The sequence below is a fragment of the Triturus cristatus genome, chromosome 9, assembly GCF_964204655.1.
Source record: "Triturus cristatus chromosome 9, aTriCri1.1, whole genome shotgun sequence".
NCBI lineage: Eukaryota > Metazoa > Chordata > Amphibia > Caudata > Salamandridae > Triturus > Triturus cristatus.
In genome coordinates this window covers 857341981-857363341 of record NC_140592.1, presented here as the reverse complement: position 1 = coordinate 857363341, position 21361 = coordinate 857341981, and positions in this window count along the sequence as shown.

The following is a 21361-nucleotide window of genomic DNA, read 5'->3' as shown; positions in this document are numbered from 1 at the left end:
CCAGAGTCACCCATTGGGTCTGCGCCTCATCGAGGTCAGTGGGCCCCCAGACGTTCAGGAGGCAGCACCGCGCCTCCGGCTGTACCACAATGCCCGTCACCTCCCCCATAACTGCATGGACTCTCCTCCAGAACTCCACAATGACACCACATTCCCAAATGATGTGCAGGAAAGTACCCACCATACCACATCCCCTTCTGCACAGGCCGTCCTCCGAGAATCCCATGTGGACCAGCCTTGGCCCCGTCACATACACCCGGTGCAGTATTTTAAGCTGCACCAGCCTCAGACGCGACGGGATCGCAACCTCCTTAGGCGAAGAAACCGCTGACTGCCAGTCCTCATTATCCAACTCAAGGCCATCCCTGGTCCACTGTTCTCTCAGCCCCAATAGCAAGTCTGCCCGGACGTTTATCAACTTCTTATATATGAGCGAAATCGTGCTCTCGGGCATATGACCATCAAGGACTCGGTCCTCAAGGGGAGAGGACTCCGGCACCTTCTCACCCTCCACGAGGACTGATCGGAGGGCGTGACGCAGCTGGATATACCTAAAATACTCTGAGGGCCCTAGCTCAAACTCAGTCTGCAACTCCTCGAAGGACTTCACCCTCCCCTTATGCAGCACATCTCCCACCTTGGATATACCTATCAGATCCCACTTATCAAAGCCCTTCGTATGCCAGAGTCTTCCCAATCTTTCCGATTCAAACAATGGGGTAGCGAGGGTTAGCCTATCCTTCCAGCCCAGCGAGTCGGTCGCCATCTTCCATACGCGCACCGCCACACCTGTGGGCCCCGTGAGGGACGAGTCTAAGGACCGCGAATACAACGCCCTGTAGTAGTTGCCGCCGCACAGCAGCCACCTATCCATGGCATACCCAGGGCTGAGGGCAGGGCCATAAAACCCATGGTTGATCGCGCTCAGCTGCGTGGCCCAATAGTACCGTCGGATGTCCGGGAGCGCAATGCCCCCATCGTACCATGGGAGCGTCAACTTTGAAATAGCTATTCGCGGCCGCCCATCCCACAGCAACGTCCGTTGGAGGCCTTCGACCTCCCGAAAGTATTTGGCCGGTACCCAGTCCAAGGTGTTCTGGAGGGCGTAGAGGAAGCGGGGAAGAGACATCATTTTGAACAGGGCCGCACGCCCAACAAGGGAGAGCGGCAGCCTCCGCCAACCTTCAACATCTCGCCTCAAGCGTGCCAAGGGGGGGAGCAGATTCCTCTCATAGCGCACAGCAGGATCCATGGATATAAAAATCCCCAAATACACGAAGCCCTGCTGGGCAACCTGTATCGAACATGTTCTAGGGATCGGTGGGACCTCGCCACCAAGAACGTACAAGTACGATTTGCCCCAATTAATCACAAGCCCCGAGTTCCTGCCGAACGATGCGAGTACGTCACAGACCACTATAAGTGACTTCTTAGGTGAGGCAAGATACAGCAGGATATCATCGGCATAAAGCGAAATACGGTCCTCGTGATCAGGCGACCACCGAAGGCCCCGTATATCCGGGTGCCAACGTATCCACGCAGCCAACGGTTCGAGGGCGAGGGCGAACAACAGAGGCGACAGGGGGCAGCCCTGCCGAGTACCCCTACCAAGCTGAAACGGAGTAGATGCCCGACCATTCACCACAACATTCGCTAGTGGCCCCTCGTACAGCAACCGAACCCAACTCACAAACCCGCGACCGAAACCAAACTTGGCCAGCACGGCCCATAAATATGCCCACTCCACCGTGTCAAAGGCCATCGTGGCATCAAGAGATGCCACAACAGCCGGTTCACGCAGCGTGTCCGCCCTGGCGATGACGCCATGTAGCCGCCTAAGGTTCAATGCTGTGTTTCGGTGCGGGATAAAGCCAGATTGATCCGGATGGACCAAATCGCCAAGTACCCTAATCAAACGGGTAGCCAGGAGTTTGGCCAGAATTTTCGGCTCAGCGTTGAGGAGTGAAATGGGCCGATAGGAGGCGCATCTATCTCGGGGTTTACCCTCTTTATGTATGACCACGATCGACGCCAGCCGCTGATCCAACGGACGGATCCCATCCCCCCGCGCCTCCAAAAACATGGCGCGCAGGTGAGGGGCGACCCTATCCGGGAACAATTTGTACAGGTCGATCGGCAGTCCGTTCGGTCCAGAGGCCTTACCCGAGTTCAACGCGCGAATCGCCCCCGCCACCTCGTCAATCGTGATGTCACCATCCAAATCGTCCCTATCTATGTCAGAGAGGCAGGGCAACTCGATATCACGGAGGAGATCAGACGAGTCCTCGGGCGGCCTGTCCGACACAGAGGAATAAACCCTATGAAAATACTCCGCGAAACACTCCACAATCCCCTCAGGTTCCACAATCGCCTCTCCCCCCTCTCCAATCAACTCTGGCACCACTCTATTGACCCGTTCTTTCCTGTCCAACCACGCCAGGAGTTTCCCTGCCTTATCCCCAACGTCATAAAGGCGGCCCTGTTGTTCCCTGCTGAGGGTCTTGGCGGCGTTCGTCACCAGGTCCCTATACTCCGCCTGCTTCAGGCAAAGCTCATGCAATGAGGACTCTGTAACATCCTCCTCCATATCCCCCTCAAGGGCCGCAATCTCCTCCTCCACTTGCCGCACCTCGCAATCCCTCCGGTTCTTGGCAGCCACCACCAGGGAGAGGGCCTCCCCCCGAAGCACGGTCTTAAAAGCTTCCCACAGCGACACCGCCGAGTCCACGGTTCCCAGATTGTCCTTAAAGTAATTATCTACCTTCTTTACCAGGGCGCTGCGCATCTTGGGGTCTCGGAAATACCATGGGTTGATGGGGGCCACCCTCCCTCCTCCCTCCCGACCTAGATCCAGCCGGATCCACACTGGCGAGTGATCAGAGATACCACGTGCCATGTGCCTCGCCTCGGATATCAACGAGGCATGTGCGGCCAGAGTGAGCAGGTAGTCAATCCTGGAGAGGCTACCATGCGCCCCGGAGTGAAACGTGTATTGACTCTGTGTGGGGTGCCGGAGCCTCCAGCAGTCTATCAGACCAAACGTATCCAGGAAGTCTGGAAGCCATTTCTGAGCCCCCCCTGTGTCCCTGGGCGGGTATCTATCCAACAGTCCGGAACCCACAGCGTTGAAATCCCCTCCCACCACCAGCATTCCCCCCGGGAGAGTCAGCAAAGCCCTGCCCAGTTCAGCAAATGTGGAGGCCTGCAGGGCCGGCGGGACATAAACCGAAACCAAAACCAAAGTCCTTCCTTCCCACCTCCCCGCCACCGCCACAAACCTCCCCCTATCGTCTACAATGGTGGAGTCCACCTCAAAAGGCAACGATGCTCTAACGAGGATGCCCACACCCCTGGACCCAGAAGAGAATCCCGAGTGTGCAATGAATTTATACCCCTTCCTATTCAGGGCATAGCACGTATTGCCTATGAGATGCGTCTCCTGCAGCAGGACAACGTCTGGCATTGAACGTTTCAGAAATTGCAAAACAATCCCCCTCTTGATGCGATCCCCCAAACCATTAACATTCCAGCTTATAACACTTAAGCCTCTACCCCCCATCCTCAAACGGAAAGAGGCCCACCCCACACCCGAGGCGCCACCATGGAACAGTCCTGAGGATAATCATCATGCCTTGCAGAAATAAACCCCCCAACAACAAACTCAAAATTCCCATACCTCCCCCCACCCTGCACCCCTGCTGCAGCTTAAAAAGCCCCCCCAACTTGCAGTGTGCCTGTCGCCCTACAAAAACAAAAATCTACAAAAAGTACCCTAAGGGAGGAAAAGAGCACCCCTCGTCCTCCCGCAACCCTCCACAGTTACTGCACTCTGTTCAAATCTTCAAGTATGGTCAAATCAAGTCAGGCCGGCTTTGAGATTTCAGCCCTGTCCATCCCGGCCACTGTCTCCATGCTCGGCTGTGTCGTCCCCGGTCCGTCGCCGGGGCAAAGCGTCCAGCCATTCGTCGGCCATAACAGGAGAGTCAAAAAAGAATGTCCGATCTTCATGCACCACCCGTATTCTGGCGGGGAAAAGCATGGCATATTTCAGGTCCAGTTCCCGAAGTCTCCGCTTCACCCCCAGGAAGCTCTGTCTCTGTCTCTGCACCTGCTGGGTGAAGTCCGGATAAAAATTCACCGACGCATTCTGGAAGGGGACTGGGCCCGTCACCCTCGAAGCTTGCAGGATAGCGTCCCGATCTCGAAAATGAAAGAGCCGGGCGACAATCGGCCGCGGCGGGGCACCCGCCTTGGGCCGTCCGCCCGGCACCCTATGGGCCCTTTCCATCGCAAAAAACTTTCCAAGGCCCTTAGGCTTCAGATGATTGAGGACCAAATCTTCCACAAGCAGGTCCGTCGAAGCCTCATCCGAGGACTCCGGGACCCCGATGACGCGCACGTTGTTGCGCCTGGACCGGCTCTCGAAGTCCTCCAGCCGGCGGGCGGCGAGGTCACTCTCGGCCCTCAGCTTCCGGACCTCGTCCTGCAAATCCGCAACATCATCAGTGAGGCCCGTGGTCTTGTGGTCCAGGTCCTTAACGCGTTCGTTTGTATTGCCCAGGTCCGAGCGGATCAAGTTGACATCCACCAGGATGGCATCCACCTTATGCGCCAGGGCCTCGAATTGCCTCCCCATCGAGGTCTGCATCCCATCAAGCGCGCCCATGACATCCTGCAGGGAGAGCTCCGGTGTCCCAGGCGAGTCCTCCTTCTGGGCATCCGGCGCCTGGCTCGATCCACTCGGCGATGTCTTCAGGAGGGCGTAGCGGTCCATACTGTTGACTTGGGAATACGTTCCCCGCCTGGTGGACTTAGTCTTCAGCCGATCCCCTTCTGCTTTGCCCGACATAATGGACTCCAGGCAGTCCAATGCAGTGAAGACCGTTCCCTCTCAGAGAGAGGAATAAGGAGTGAGCAGGTCCGCCTTGTGCTGCCAGAGTAGCCCGCCGAGCGTCCTTGGGGTTATAAAGCCACCCAGAGCTCTACAGTGTACGGGCAGACAAAGGGAACGAAATCGAAAGTGAAAGAGCGAGGGCCTCCGTCCGACAGTTCACACCTCACCAGGCCGTTGTTGATCAACTAGGAGTCGGGCATCCTGCCAACTCTAGCCCCTGGCATCTCCGGGAGTTAGGCCGCAATCTTTCGCCAGTCATAAGTCCGGTTCCCGATGGGCGATCCGACCGCGGGTAGCATCAATCGCCTCCCTGACAACTCAGCAACACGGTGCCATGCATACCAGCAGGATTAGAGACAGGATAGTCGACGGAGGGCGCGAGGGTCTCGGGAGCTCTAAGCTCACGCGGCCATCTTGGTCAAGCGCTAGGCTCCTCCCCTTCTTTTATGATTCTTGAGGACTTTGGATTGCTTTAATGGATCTATATTGCACTTGTTTTATTTTTGATTTTTTCTGGGGGCTTTTTGAATTTATTTTTCAATTTTTGGTGGATTATACTTTTTGAGTACATGGGGTGGATCTGGACCTACAGAAAGAAAGTTATATTTAAGTTCTTTGTTCTGAGTGGGCAATATTATATTTTATGAATTATGTGAATTTTATTTTATGTGCTGTTTGTTAAATTGCATTTTAAGGGGCCAATTCTGATCTCGCTCGGAAGGGCTCCGAACGTGATCCGGCTGGAAAAAGTACGAGCCGTAAGCGTGTTCTCCCCCCGACTTGTACAGCTGTATGAGTGAGCAAGTACGATGCGAGCAACGTGAAATTCGCCGACCGAATCGTTTCCGGGTCCGAACCGCTCCGTACGTCTCGTCCGTAACCAAACCGTGACGTGCAATGGAGGCGATTTGCGATCGAGCCAGTACGATGCATGCGTCGGACAGCCGGATCGAACCGAAGTTTCTGGCTTGCAAAACGTCCAGGAAACTGCCTTTGGAGGTCCGCATCGGACCCCCTGTCACCTGCAACCTTACGACTCGGACACAGGGGGAGACCCAAGGGTCTATCCAACACAGGAATGTATGGTGCGGATGGCACCGACGCGTACACACTGTAGGGAACGCCCTTGTGCGAGACGTACCCATTCAGTCAATGGGAGCCCATGGACGCGTCGTACGACTGGCTCCCATTGACTTCTATGGGAGTCCGACTGAACCGAGTCCGGCAGCATGCGTCCGCATCGAACTCGCTCGGTCAGACTGCAGGAGTCCGGCTCGGTCGAAAAACACTCCGGATCCGGCTCGGTCGGAGAGCTTTCCGACCCAGATTGGAATCGGCCCCTATGTGTTGTAATACATTTTTTTTATCGATTTTAGTTGTGAATTCGGGTTTGTGGCTAATGAGATTAATGGTTTATATAATTAATATGCATAATGTTTTTATTCACCAGTTTTATTTGAAAATGTAGTTTTATATATATTTGGCTGATGTATACAGATAATATGTTTATTATTTATTTAAAAATTATTTTTCTTATGCTGCTTTGGATTATTGTTTTGATTTATTGGGTCTTCTGTGGTTATTATTTAATTAACAATAGAATGTTGGCTATTGAATCTAAGTAGTGTTATTAATAAAATGTTCTACTTTACATTGTAGCATGTCGTGCATTCTATTGGTTTGTTTGCTAACTTTAGGTTTAATTTGGTTTACTGATTGATCCATTTGTAGTTGTTGGTAGCTTTGTTCTTTTTGTAGAGCTTCTATAAATTTAAAGCGTGTAGGTTGTGTTTTGCCTAGTGTGGTTTGGAATGGATTGTGCCATTCTTCTACTGCGTTCTTAGTTTTGGCTTCATGAACCATGGTGCTTTCATAGACATTCCACCATGGTATTTGGAATTTGGGTTGGCGTCTGTGTCCAAAGTGGTGCGGTCTGCCATCCCAAGTGTTTTCCAAATTACCCATTAGGGGGCTACGTTTGTGTTCATTTTGTTGGTTGAAAGGGCTCTCTATAAACTAATTTTAGTGGTTAGCTACTTCTGTGACAGGGGCATAGGCTAGTGCAATAATATTTTTTATTTTAAGGGAAAATTGACTGTTTGTTATATATTTCACAGATTGTACACTTTGGGGTCGATTCCGATCCGGGTCGGACAGCTCTCCGAGAGCTGTCCGTAGCCTTACCTTGCGACCAACTCGTACCCGGAGCCGGTCAGTTCGGGTGATGAAGCACGATGCGCATAACTGACACAAATCCGACTGTGATTCAAGCTTCATTCTCTGTCTGAGCCGTACCTCTGAACACCGAACCGAGTCGCCCGGAAGCAGTATCCACAGCAGTTTCCGGCCGGACAAGTAGGATGCGCAAATCATATGCGCCGGACGGATTGCTACATACAGCACGTCACAGCATCCGGAAAAGAAGCATATCAGGTACGATTCGCGCCAGAACCCAATCTTCGGCTACGAGACGGACCAGCTTGCAACGGGTACGAGACAGAGCAACAACCAGCATGTACGAGATGAATACATCATGAATCCCATCGCGCAGGTCATACCAGTACTGTACATCTATGACCGGATCTGGAACAGACACGGACGGCGCAGACGGTAAGTCAGACACCCACCAAACAAACAAATGACACGTACCCGTCAAATGTCACACATACCCAGAGTATCCATATCCTGGCCACTAGCAACAGGCCACCATAGAGGTTGCACGGCCAGCACCACTATCACCACCACTCATAGGGGGTATGTTGCCCATCACCACTGCCACCCCCACATATCGGGTACCTTTTGCTCATCACCACTGCCACCCCCACTCAGAGGGCTTATGTTGCCCAGCACTCTCCTGTCACCCCCACTCATAGGGCTTATGTTGCCCAGCACTCCTGCCACCCCCACCCATAGGGCTTATGTTGCCCATCACTCCTGCCACCCCCTGCAAATGCCAATCAGCATGCATGATTCCTGCTCCCAACACATGAAACAATTTTGTGGCAAATTAGTGGTTGTGTCCCATACCCACAGAGAAGTGGTGAGGCTAACAGTGCTGTGAAACACTAACATACCCTCGGCCATGTGCAGACAAGCACCACCCATGGGGGCTGACATTGCATACAGAGTACAATGACACAAAAGCAGAAGTGACCATCACAAAGCATACACACATCTCGAAAATAGACACACAAATCAAAAACTCCTGTGTAGACTGTAGGTGTCAGGTCACAAACTCCCATTCCATGGCAGCAATGGGACCTAACAACCAGGATGAATGTCCAGAATTATGTGATATGACTCACAGGAACAGCAGGAAAAATCACAAAAACAACATCCAGACAATGGCCCACAACAGCAATACCAAAGCACTGGTGCAGATGCACAAACACAAACAGGCAACCTCACACTGCACATCTGACACGTGTGTGTGTGTCTCAGTACCCCCAGGCAACTACACAACACATGAGGGGGCTGAACCACAGTGAGACAGATGTGGACACAGTGCCATACGAAAGTAACCCATCATTGGGCCCCCCTTAGTGGGCAATCAGGCATTGTGAGGTGAGAGGGAGCACAACAGACACATGTGACACAAGCTGGAATGAACAGCAACTAACACAGCATGAGACTGACACACAACAGCACTACCCCAGGGACCAGACATTGGGGTGGCACAAGCATGCATGATACGTCCACTGTGATGACAAAGGTAGATGTCGTAGAAACTGTGAAACCCAGACATGTGTCCTGTGCCACAAACGTACATCACACCGACACAAACACAAATCCTTCAGCATGGCCCGTCATCCATGGACAAACGGGAGCTAGGGGCCCATCCATGCAAACATTTACATCAGTCCACCCTCAACACCACACACCCTGAACTGCACCAATGTGCATCTGTGAAGCCCACATGGACAGGTGACATTGCACATGCACCCATGACAAACACAGTAATGTTGGGAGGAACTAAAGTGCACAGACTCACCACACAAGGACAGTCTACAACCCTGGTGAATGACAGACATACTGCACAGTATGCAGTATATGGCCATGACGTCAAAGCTCCCGTAACCTTCGGAATACCTGCCACAGTCCCAGGACAATGCAGAAGCCAAGGAGAACCACAAGGCACACATGCTGACACCTGCCAACATTGCAGCCCTGAACCTGACGAGTGGGAGCAGTCACACACACATACACATGTCTCAATCACTGAAAGGTACCACCTAGGGACAACTACATGATATTGCGAACAAAGAAGTGCCTTGGGGACTCCTGACTGTGTCCCATCTGCGTCTGACCACATCATCACCACTCAGAACTGACAAATCCCAATGATAAAACACCAATTAACAGTTGTGTGTCATGCACCCATACATCTGGTAGCCCATGGCAAAGATGTGGGATGAACACAGTACAACTCAGCAAGCATCAACAACAGGAACATATCAAGGGAACACTGCCTGTGTATGAAAAGGGATGTGGACACACACACACATGCTCACACAACACACACCATGGGTCCAGGAAATGTCACAGAACAACATACCTACTTAAGGGGACTCAACTCTTGTGGAAGCTCAGCTGTGCCAAACATAGTCCCAGCAGGTCTCAGTCATGTCAGCAGAACACTTGGTCAGTCAGACATCAGTTACCACAGAATGAAGGCTCTGGTCACAAAAGCCTGGGTATGGGAGTGTCCCTTAAGTCATCTGCACATACTCAATACATAAGTCCAGCAAGTTGCACAGAGGACCCAGTTGCTCCTACACCAATGATGCCCACACCTACATGTCCAGTGGAGATGCGCCCACAGTCAGGGAAATGGACAATGGGAAGCACATCATATGTGCATGTGTGCAAGCCACAGATGTGACCATGCAAATGAAATGTTTACATAGATGTTCACAAATTGTTATTCATGACACATCCAGTTAGCTGCAAAGGACGATATGGATACCGCCCAGAATAGGATACATATCTCATGGACCACATGGAGTACACTCACATCAACACCTCAGTATTCAACATTGGAAATCCAGCATTACAACTGCAAGGTCATGCTAAACATCATCAACACAATGTACAGCTAAATCAGATTCACAAGGATAAAGAAAAATGCTTTATTCAGCAATTTTTAAATGCAAAGTCCTTTCAAAACAAAGGCCAATGGCCAGTTCATATCCAAATGTCAACAATGTGATTTGAGTGACAACTGTCACACGTTGCTTGCCTGCACTGGTAAGGACAGGGGATATCCCCTCGGAGGGGCATACATGGGGTCAGGCCAGGCACCGCAGGGACAGGATCAGGGCTCAGCAGAAGGAGGCAGTGAAGGGGTGATGGATGCAGGAGAGTCACTGGCAACTGCAGTGGAGCTGAATGAAATAGTGGGTGCAGTCACAACTGCTGTGGGCAGGTCAGATGGAGTGGACTGGGTCCCGAATACAGTGCCCAAGTCAGACGGAGTGGTCGTGGACTCCACTGCAGTGCCTAACTCAATGGGAGCGGAATGGGGTTCAGGTGAGGTCAGCAGGACAGAGGGGGGACACGCTCCTCACATCAGTGGCACAAACTGTCTGACCGGGGGTGGTGGGGGTGGAAGAGCAAGTGGTAGGGGGGGGGAGGGCCTGAGCATTTTGGGGATGGTGTATCTGTGGGTGGGGGAACCTGGGGCAGGGTGTGGCGGTGGAACCTGTGGAGTGGTGGCCTGGGGGATGGAGGACAGAGACTTTGTCGTGGAGCTGCGGGCGGGGGTGAGGTCTTGCTCTTCCAGCTCCGGGGGGACTTGCGGGTGGGGGCCTCAGTCTGACTGCACCTAGGGGAGGGTGTCTGGGTGTGAGGGGCACTCCCATCTGTGTGTGGGGACTTGCTCTTCCCCTTGTAAGCTGGATCTGCTGGGTCGGTGGGGAAGAGGCCAAGGTCACAGAGGAAGAGCTTCTGGGGAGATGGGGTTGCAGGTGAGGCAAGGGAAGGGGGCTGAGAGGGAGAGGTATCGGAGGACAGCGGAGTGGTTGTGGATGACTGTGTGTGTGTTTGCAAACCATCCCCTGTGAGTGTGGTATCAGTCACCTGAGGTTGCTTGTGTGCACGTCTAGCCCTTGGTTTGGGTGTTTGTGTGCTGCCCGTGTCTGTGGGTTTTGGATGAATGTGCTGGTGCGTGTGTGCTTGGGACAGGTAGGGTGCTAGGAATCGTGGGTGGGGCAGGGGTAGGAGGGGTGCGGGACTGTTGGAGGAGGGACACTGCTGCCATCAGGGACGAGGCCTCGGACTGATTGGTCATCTGTAGGGCAGACTTGCCCGATGAAATGCCCTCCATGAACGACACCAGTTGTGTCAACAGACTGGTGTGTGCATGGAGGACACTCAGCATTATGTCTGCCCTACATGGATCTGTTGAAGCAAGTCCACAGCCTCCACACCCAGGGCAGCAGGGGACACAGGGGCAGGGGGGTGCGGTGCCTGGCACAAAGGAGACATGCTCCCGAACACGGGAGCCTCCACAGACCTCTGGGATGGGAGCCAATGGGAGGGTAGTGATGGCGGTGGTGGTGGCGGTGGCTGGGACAGCCTCACCAGCTGGGGTTTGGTGGCTGCTGACACCCGCCTCTACAAGGGAGTCATCCTCTGAGCTGCTGTGGCCCTCAGCTGGGGTGGATGGTGCTGAGGACTCCTCGGTGTGGCTCCACTCGCCCTCCGTGCCACTGGGTTCCTCCGACTCCTCGCCTTCTGTCCCAGTCAGGCTCTGTGGCTCCTCCTGGTCCGTGGAGCTGTCCCCTCCTGTGGCCGTGGATGTATCTGGATAAAATTAGGAAACAAAGAACATCAGTCACCTGCACTGACCGCACACACCATAGTGAGTACAGCACATCACAGGGTAAGCCCTGGCATCATCAGCTGAACAATGCTCAAAGTGCTCACACTGTTTAGAATAAGCCAATTGTCAGTTTCACCATCAACCATGGCACTCATATCCCTCTTGGACTTGCACCCATATGTCTGTTGCATGTTGGATGCTAATACCACAATGTGCAGACATGCACCACCTACACATTTGTTGGACATGCAAGTGAACATGTAGGAGTATGTCATTATACACACATCACATCTCTTGCCACTGACTCAGTACAGGTGTCAGGATGAAGGGATGGCCAGAGGCTCATTTCACATGCTTGTGATGCATTCCAGCAACACACACTATGATGTTCTCATGTCCTGATAGTCAATGCCACAATGGGGTGCATGGAGCACATTTGACCCCAATGCAGGATCACTCATAGCAAGTTAAATGCCATGGCACTGGCATGCCTGGAAAGTCAGTCATCACTGTCTCCTGTCACAGGGGTAGGGCCTCCAGACAACAACAGTATGCACTGTGTCATAATCATAGGTCATGGGTAAAGCAAACTCTGCAGCTGACAAGTGCACTTGTCCATCCCCTGCAAACAACATATCCCGGACCCAGAAGACCCCACATCATACAAAACAGACATATGAGTCTCTGCGAACACAACTCCCTGTATATATGCACATCACAGTCTGCTGTGCATGAAACACAGCTGCCTGAAGTTCACAGTTGCATACACCATTGTGCACTGTCAAGTGATCACACACATTTATGTCACACAGGTCTTGTCTCTCATAGTCACATCTCAGATGTCCTGTTGACCCTCAAACTCATGAACACCCCAGTTGCCCGGAAAAGGAAGCCACACCACAATGACACAGAGGCAGACACCTGAAAGCACATGTCACTAAGCACAACCTGTAAGTTGATACACATGAGTGGGATTACAGAGTGTTTCTAAATGCCCTTGAGTAGGCATGACTGCCCAGGTCTACGTGAAACAGTGTATAGCCCTGGACAGTAGTCAGGTGGCTAAGCAAGTGTGACACACTTGATATGCATGTAGGAGAGTAGGATCTGCTTCACATGGGTACCCCCACTTTTTGCTGGTGTTTCACTGTTTTTCGACCTAAGTCTGGCAGTGGCCCTGCTAATCAGGACCACAGCCTAGCTGCTTCCTCTCTAAAATGGTTTGCATGTACATTAGGTACATATCTAATTGGATTCTGGAGTGCCTTATAAGCCCCTAGTATATGGTATACTATGTACCTAGGGCATAGGTACCTCAGAGGCCTAGCAGGGGCTGAAGCATGTATTATGCAACCCCTGGGAAGCACTCCAAAATGGCACCACAGGTCTGCTACTGCAGCCTGGGTAAGGGTGTGCTTGCACCCCTTACTGTGGTATAGGCTACCTATATCACTATCATTGCACACACATATAAAAGCTATAAGTCACTCCTATGGCCGGCCTTAACAATCCTGAGGGCAGAGTGCTTGGTTTTTATGTGAGAGGGTGCCCCTGCATGAGCAGAGCCCCTCTGCAGTGTTCGGAGTATCTCCTCTGATGCTGTTTGTGGTGCAGCCTGACCATATACTCTTAAGAGCATTATAACCTCGCGGTAAATGCTAACTTTGGGATGGCTGCATGGAAACATGTTGTGTTTGGTGTCAAACGCTTTGGAATACTACCCCCTCGCCAGTTCTGGTGGTGGGGGTAGCATTTCACCCTTCTAGTGGGAGAGACATGTTCACACTGGTCTAACCCGGTAGGACTTTCCTGAGCCCTGGCATCACAAAATGGATGCCTCTGCCACAGACACGGGTCTGACCTCCTGCTGCTGACGGAAACTCCAGCAGGGGAGGCCTGGACAATAGGTTTCCTGTCCCAGGGAGGTGTAACCACCTCCCCAGACAGGCAGATGTGTATTGGGGCTGGGCGGGAGCACTCTCTGGTGCTTTGAAGTCCTGCACTGGGGGCACACTTGGTGTCCCTGTGCATAGTCCAGTTCAAACCGGTTGCAGGGGCTATCTGCCCCTGATCTGGAGCGAAACTGGACAAAGGAAATGGGTGTAACCCCCCCTCTTTCCAAACCCTCCCATAGGTGGGTCCCTAGAGTATGTCCAACCCCCAAACTTAGCATAAGTATGGGAACCCAGTCCTTGTGACTTTAGATTACCCTGGACAAAACTCTGCACCATATATCCTGGACCTTTGACGTTCTATCCTGACTAGAAGACTGAAGAAATCTCCCTTGGGGTTAAGGAGTGACTCCCCTCCTTGGCAGGCACCAAAAAAGCAACTGACCAGTCTGCATCGCTGAAGCTCCCGCCAGACACCGAAGTCTTTGCATCACCAGAGGTGGATTTCCAGACTTCCCCGAGGCTACCCTCAGTCCACAGCAAAGCTGAGGCCCGTGGCTATCGTGGATGACGTGGAATCATGACCCTGGACTCTGTGAACTTTTGCAGCAACACTATCTTCCTGGTCCTCCTCAAAGTTGTGCTTTGGGCTCCGAGTAGCCCCAGCTTTGAGCACCTCCTGCACCGAAGATTGTTGGCCTCCAGTCCACAAGTGACCCGTGGGCTAGTTTCAAGTGCGACCGCTTGAGGATCCTTCACGATCACTAGCCTTGGGCTTTCCTAGTTTCTCCAGACATGCCCTGACTTACCCTCGCTGGGTGAGTCCCTCAGACCCTGCTGGTCTGCACCGCAGTCCTTTCTCTGAATTCCAGTGACTTGCCGTTGCCAAGGCTTGTTGGGTCCATTCTGGTCGCCGACACCGCAGCAGTCGACAAAATTTGTGGGACAGCTCAAATCCAGCTTGTGGACTTCATCGACACCTCCTGGACCTCGTGGCTAAAGAGTCAAGACACCGATCAACTCACCTGAAGCACCCGACATCTGTGGGCATTGGTCCATCCTGCCCTCGGTCACTGGCTAGTGACCCAGACTCTGTCCCCTCTGCTTTCAGGTTTCTTCCATCCTAGATCCAGGCTTGGATCCCTTCGGACACTTCTCCTCTTCACGGCAGCAGCAGTTCTTTGCCAGCTTCCATTGCAATCGACGACGCGACCCGACACCAAAAGACACCTATGCACCCGGCTTTCCTAGGTGAGGTAGCTCGAGTACTCCGGTGCTCCCGTGGGTGCTAGCCCTAGAACTTCTTAAGTCCAAAAGGGTTTGGTCCTGACTCAATTCTAAATGTCCCTAATCTTTAAATTTCCAACCGCAACATTGCCCATAGAAGCTAAAGGGAACCCGCGGTTGTGTTTACACACTGCATACAGTCCCCGTGAGTCCCCTGTGTCACTACCTTGGGTGGTTTCTTGGGGTCCCAGCGATTCTACAGGCTCTAGGCATTGTGTCTATTCCAGCTGTGGTTCTTATACCACTTTTTTGGTATATGCTTTGGTACACCCCTAGGGCCCAAACGTGTATTTGTGCTATTACTGTTGATTGCTAACTTGTAAATTAAGTACTTCGAACTCCAGTCTCATGAAGACACTAGAGGGGTGTGTTTTCACCTAAATACATATATTTTGAATATATACCTGGTGTGGTTGTCCTTTCATTTGATCTTTCAAGAGATTATAGACTGGTAAAACAAGCTGCTTTACATTCCTTCAAGACTTGCTCTCCATAGCTACCACTAGGACAGCTTTCAATAAATGTTGTCTTTAACCAATTCACCATAAGGGGTTGTTTTGACTGGTACAAGGTGCCCACTAGAACTAGTGGACAGCATATATCAGGCCACCTTCTCACAATACATACTCCTGAGGCCCACAAATTGGAGTCCCCTGCTGCATGGGTGTGTTTGAAATACCCCAGGCACATGTGGCGAGTCAGACCAGCAATTGGAACACATATCAAGGGCACACACAGATCACATGTCAGATCTCAGGCATTGTGTAAACAATTGACCCACCCATGAAACCCACAACAGAGTCACGGTAACAGATGCTGTCCGGAACCTGAAGCATAGCTGACTGCAGGGACACAGTGCCCTAGTGACACAAGCCACAGACTGTAGGGTCCACACCTGTGGATCAGATGAGGAGGGTGCATCACACAATTGAGGGACATGAGTCCTGGACTACAAGACCGACGTAATGTGAAAGTGTGACCAGGCCAAAAGACTGCAAATAGCATGTCAGACATAGTACACAGATTAGGCATGGACTTACCCCCTCCTTGCTGCTGTCTGGCCTTTAGATGCCCATCCAGGTCCGGGAAGACCACCGCCAGAATCCTGAGCATGTGGGAGGTCAGGGTCCGATGTCCGCCCTTCCTGCGAGGAGGCGACAGCTTCAGCTGGACCCTTGCGATCCTCTGGGTCCAGCCCCGAAGGTCCTGCCACCTGTGCTGGCAGTTGCGGATCCAGCACTTGTAGACCCCCACCGATTGAACTGCCCGGACAATGGTCAGCCATATCTCCTGCTTCTGGTGGGCATCAACCTGTGAGGATGACAAAGGTAAAAGTCAATTTTAACACACATGCCCCATATTTGTGCTGCACACAGTTGGATATACATGTCATCATCACAAAGGAAAATGAGTTACACAGGTAGTGCACTCATGGAAATGGACAAATGCCCTGCATGTCTGACATGTTAACAATGCCTGGGAAGTTTAAGCTTGCACAAATGCACTTTAGCTGCAGAGCACCTGTTCATTACATGTACCTACACACTTTGGGGGATGAAAGTACTCAGTGAGAACGCTTGCCACTGGTGTACACACTGCTAGTACTGCTAGTCAGACAACATGCACAATTAGGAAGGCAGTGGACTGCACACTCACCTGCTCCCCTGGTTTCCCATACAGCTTGCTGTACTGTGGAAGGAGCCCATCCAGCAGGGCCTGGTTCTCCTCCTCAGTGAAGGCTGGGGCCCTCTCCAGAGTATGTGCCATAGCAGTAGCCAGAGGATGCAGAGACAGCAGCAGTGGTATCAGAGATGTGGTCCAGTAGCATGTAGTGCAGGCAAGTGAGCTCCCTGGGGGCCAGCCAGCCTTATATCTGTGCTGCAGAGGCAGAATCTGTGACATGTGTCCCAAGTGATAGGTCCAACACGGTTGCATTCTATGAATCTGGCCAATCCATGGAATTGTACGACTCGTACACGTCTTCCGCATCGCTCAAATCTTCACCTTCATAAAACCATAGTAATTGCAACATTGTTGTAGGCATCCAACTGAATTTCCAGCGCACGACTTGTACAAGTTTTGAATCTGCATCCATCTCCATAACAGTCCAGAGCCAATGGGTGCGCACGGCTCGGTCAACTGACTGTACAACGCGTAGTTTGAAAATACACACGCATCCCGTCTCCATACGATTCAATAGCCAAGGCATACACACGGCTCGGTCCATGCCTGCACGATGCGTATGCATAATAGTCACCCGCATCGGTCCTCATTGTAGTCAATGGCTAAGCATACGCACGGCTCGGTCCTGAACTGTGCAATGCGTACGCATGATAGTCACCCGCATCGGTCCTCGTTGCAGTCAATGCCTAAGCGTACGCACGGCTGGGTCCTGAACTGTGCAATGCGTCTCTGTAGAAGTCACCCGCGTCGGTTGACATTGGTGTGACTTTTTGACGGCTTCCACACACAATTACTTGCCAGGGACTCAGGTGCACACCTACCACACTACAGCATGTGCCACACTGTGTCCCATGGCATGTAAGGCTGCATTCCCTGTGTGTTTGGGGGGGGCAACATTTGGTTTGTTGTGTGGCACTTTTGTGTAGCCACTCCCAGGCTGTGTACGTGTTCATGGGGACAGAATCCTTTGTGTGTTGTGCACATTACCACTGTGATGTGTAACTGTACAGTTATGGGCATGAGTCATGGACACAGTTTCAGGTTGAATATGTTTAGGACATGTCACATACACCCTGAGTCCTGGGGGTGATGATATGTACGTCACAGTGAGACCTATAGCCCCAATTCTGATGTACACCCACAGTCTGTGTGCATATTGTGTCTCAGATGTAGCTGATCAAATGTGCCCAATGGGAGACAGTCTCCACATCCATGGGGTTTGTGCATCAACATTGATGTGTGTGTGTCTACGAGACGTACATGTAGGGCCTGCAGCGACAACAGTGGCCACTACCTGTGGGACTCACGGTTGTCTTGTGGCGTGTACATGATACGCCATGTCATGCCAGTGTCCATGTGGCAATACAGGGACCCTGGGTATCTGCATGTCAAAGATCTGTGATGCCTGGGAGACATCAGGCCTCACTTGTCACTGTGGTGTGTGTTTGTAGCGTGACAGCAGTACATAGGTACTGTGACGAAGACCAATGATTGGCCATTGCACTACATGTAACTTATGTAGACATGTGGACTTGAGATGTGAGGTGATGGGCATGTAGGTGACATATCTGTCCATACCCAACAGCACACACCTCAGTACATTGTGTATTGTCATGATGTATCATGTGATATTTTGCTTGGTCATAGCCACATGGGTGGATGAATCGACAATCTTTCTTTGTTCATCTCTGTACTGCAGGGAACCAGCTGTCCATAGACCGTTCCCAGACCTTGAAACCATGCAGGAACGCGACTGCATCTGATGGTACCGCTTCACCAGGCCACTGATTGAGGAGTTGGCGGAGCAGTTGGCGACACATCTGCTACCTGGCCAGACATACCCTATAGCTCTGACCCCAGAGGTGAAGGTGATGGCAGCCCTGCACTTCTTTGCTACTGGTACCTTCCAGTACACTCTGGCTACTGCTGGTGGTATGTCGCAAACTATGTTCAGTCGTGTGCTACGCGATGTCTTGGAGGGGATGTTGCATTTCCTTGACCTGTATATCAAGTTTCCTAGCCCAGGTCAACTCACTGAAATAAAGGATGCTCTTTATACACTGGGGAGGATGCCGAACGCCATTGGATCTATTGATGGTACACATGTGGCCCTGGTACCACCACAGGCATATGAGCAGGCATACCAGAACAGGAAATATTTCCACTCCATCAATGCTCGGGTGGTATGTCTTGCAGACATGTGTATCACACATGTGTGTGCACGTTTCCCCGGTTCTGCGCACGATGCCTACATCATGAGGAGTAGTCGCAATGCAATGCTGATGTCACAGATGCCAGGCCAGCGTGCCTGGCTTGTCGGTGTGTACTAACTGTTTACCATTGTGTGTGTTTGGCAATGTTGTATTCCACCCTCTTTCAAAACTCAGCTAATTGTTCAATTGTTTGTATGTAGGTGACTCGGGATACCCCAACATGCCGTGGTTGCTGACACCCCTCAGGAACCCTGTGACACCAGCCGAGATGCGCTACAATGAGGCACATGGTCGGAGCAGGAGGGTGATTGAGCGGACATTTGGTTTCCTGAACCAGACCAGAGGTGCCCTCCCATATGACCCTGCAAAGATGTGCAAAATTATCCTTGTATGCTGCCTGCTACATAAAATGGCAGTGCGGAAGAAGTTGCCTCTCATCCAGGATGACGATGACCTACCTCCGCCACCTGTGGAGGATCCAGGCCTGGGCCACGATGCCAGTGATGATGATGATGAGGGTGACGTCCGCACACAGCTCATCAACAACTTCTTCACCTGAATGTGAGTTTACAGGGTTGTTATGTCAATGTATTAAGTTAGCCTGAAATGTGTTGGGGCTGCTCTGTTGCTGTTTGAGTGTGTCTGTGTGCCACTTGATTGGATGCATGCAGTGATGTGTCCTTTCAGGTGGTCTGTACTCCACCATAGTGTCGAACTGCTATCTTGTTTCTGTGTAGGTTTATTTTGACATGTTTTGTGCACGTGTATTGCATTTCTCTCCTGTTCTGCTGTGCTTTTGACTGTGTCTTGTGTCTGTCCTTCCCAGGGTTCTTTGCCTGTTGTTTGTTCAACACTGACCCCCAACACCCAGAATCCAACACCAGTGTGGAAGTTGTCAATTTCCATCAAGTGATGTGCCACACACCCCTGGACTTCAATTCTCCGACACTTTGTGACCGTGTGTCCACTGTTACGTACAATTACCTTGCAACTATTGTGGAATAAAAAAGTCGATGATGTGTAATGAACCTGTGCTATGCTTTGTTAGGTGTGTTGTCTGTCTTCGCACATCTGACTGACATTTGCTTATCTCACCTGTGGGATTGTTACCACTGACTGTGGATAGGTGTGGTGTCTGTGCACACCAATATATTTCAGGTCAACATCATTGTGTGGGATGAGTTACATGGACATGGTATGTGTTGTGGTGCCATAGTGGTGTGTCTCCCTCGCATGTGTCACATCACCATGACTCACATAATGGTGCTCACATTGTTGTAGTATTTGGCATGCACTGTATTGTTTAGCAGATCAACATCTCCATGACACATGACAAGTTGGAATCACAACAGATGCAAGTATAGTGTACTGGTGAGTTTATTTACAAACATGTGAGAGGATAGTGCACAGGATGGTGGGTGCTGTACATTGGGTTTTGAATCCAAAGATCACAGTAGAGTTGGAAGTGTTGGTAGCTGAAATGTCGAGAGTAAAGTCCACAGTCATCTGCTACATTGGACCAACATGAACCCTCCATGTCATGTAGGCGAGTTGTGTTAGATACGACAAGGTGAACGGGTTGCGCACAAAGAACATTGTCCAGAACAGGTTCAGAGGCCCTGGGGGATGTGCAGGGACATCTGCGTCTCACTTGTCCTTCTTCAGACTACCCCTCTTCTTCTCCGGGGGGGACCCTTAGGTGCAGGCGTCTGCGGTGCAGAGGACTCTCCGCCAGAGTCATCCTCCCTCCCTGTGGCACTGGCAGATGGTGCGGAAACAGATGTTGTGGCCACACAGGGAGGTGTGAACATGTTGGTGCTTATCTGGCGGAGACATTGGATTATGTCCAGATGCACCGCAGTAAGTGCATCCCACTTTGCCTCCATGCGGGCATGATGGGGAGCCTGCTCCTGTTGAATGTCCTTGAGGATCCCCACTACCTGGTCGAATCCTCCGGTGCTATCTTGGTACGCATCCATGATGCATGCCAGTTGGGGGTCATCATGCAGTCCAGACCCCTCTGCAAGGCGCGCCCTCTGCCTACCACCCCTCCCAGCACCCCTATCCACACGGGAAGGACCTGCGGCGGCACGCACAGGTGACACTGGGCCCCCTTGTGTGTTGTTGTTGGTGGTGTTGTCCGTAGCTTCCTGGGGGTCCTGTGTCCCTGTGCTGTCGGTGTTCTGTGGCCTTGGTCTGTCCGTGTTGGCGGGGGTGCCCTGTCTGTTGCCAGATGCTGGAGGCATGGGTACAGGAGGTGCAGATGTTGGTACTGCTGGTGCTGCATGATGACTCACACCGGAGGTGCCAGGTTGTTCGTCGTCATCCGAAAAGGACAGAGACGGATCCACACCAGAGAGCTGAGGGTCCACCAGAGTCTGGGACAGGGACTCCTCTTCATTTGCTGCTGTGTCCCCAGCACCACCTGTGTTTGGAAGAGACACACAATGTAAGTTATGTTTCTACAGGCATCAATGGTTCACATACATGATATTTTCTACTGTACGTCAGGATGCGTGCCTGTACACTGCTTTGTCCAAGGTTGTCACGGACAGAGATTGATATTGTT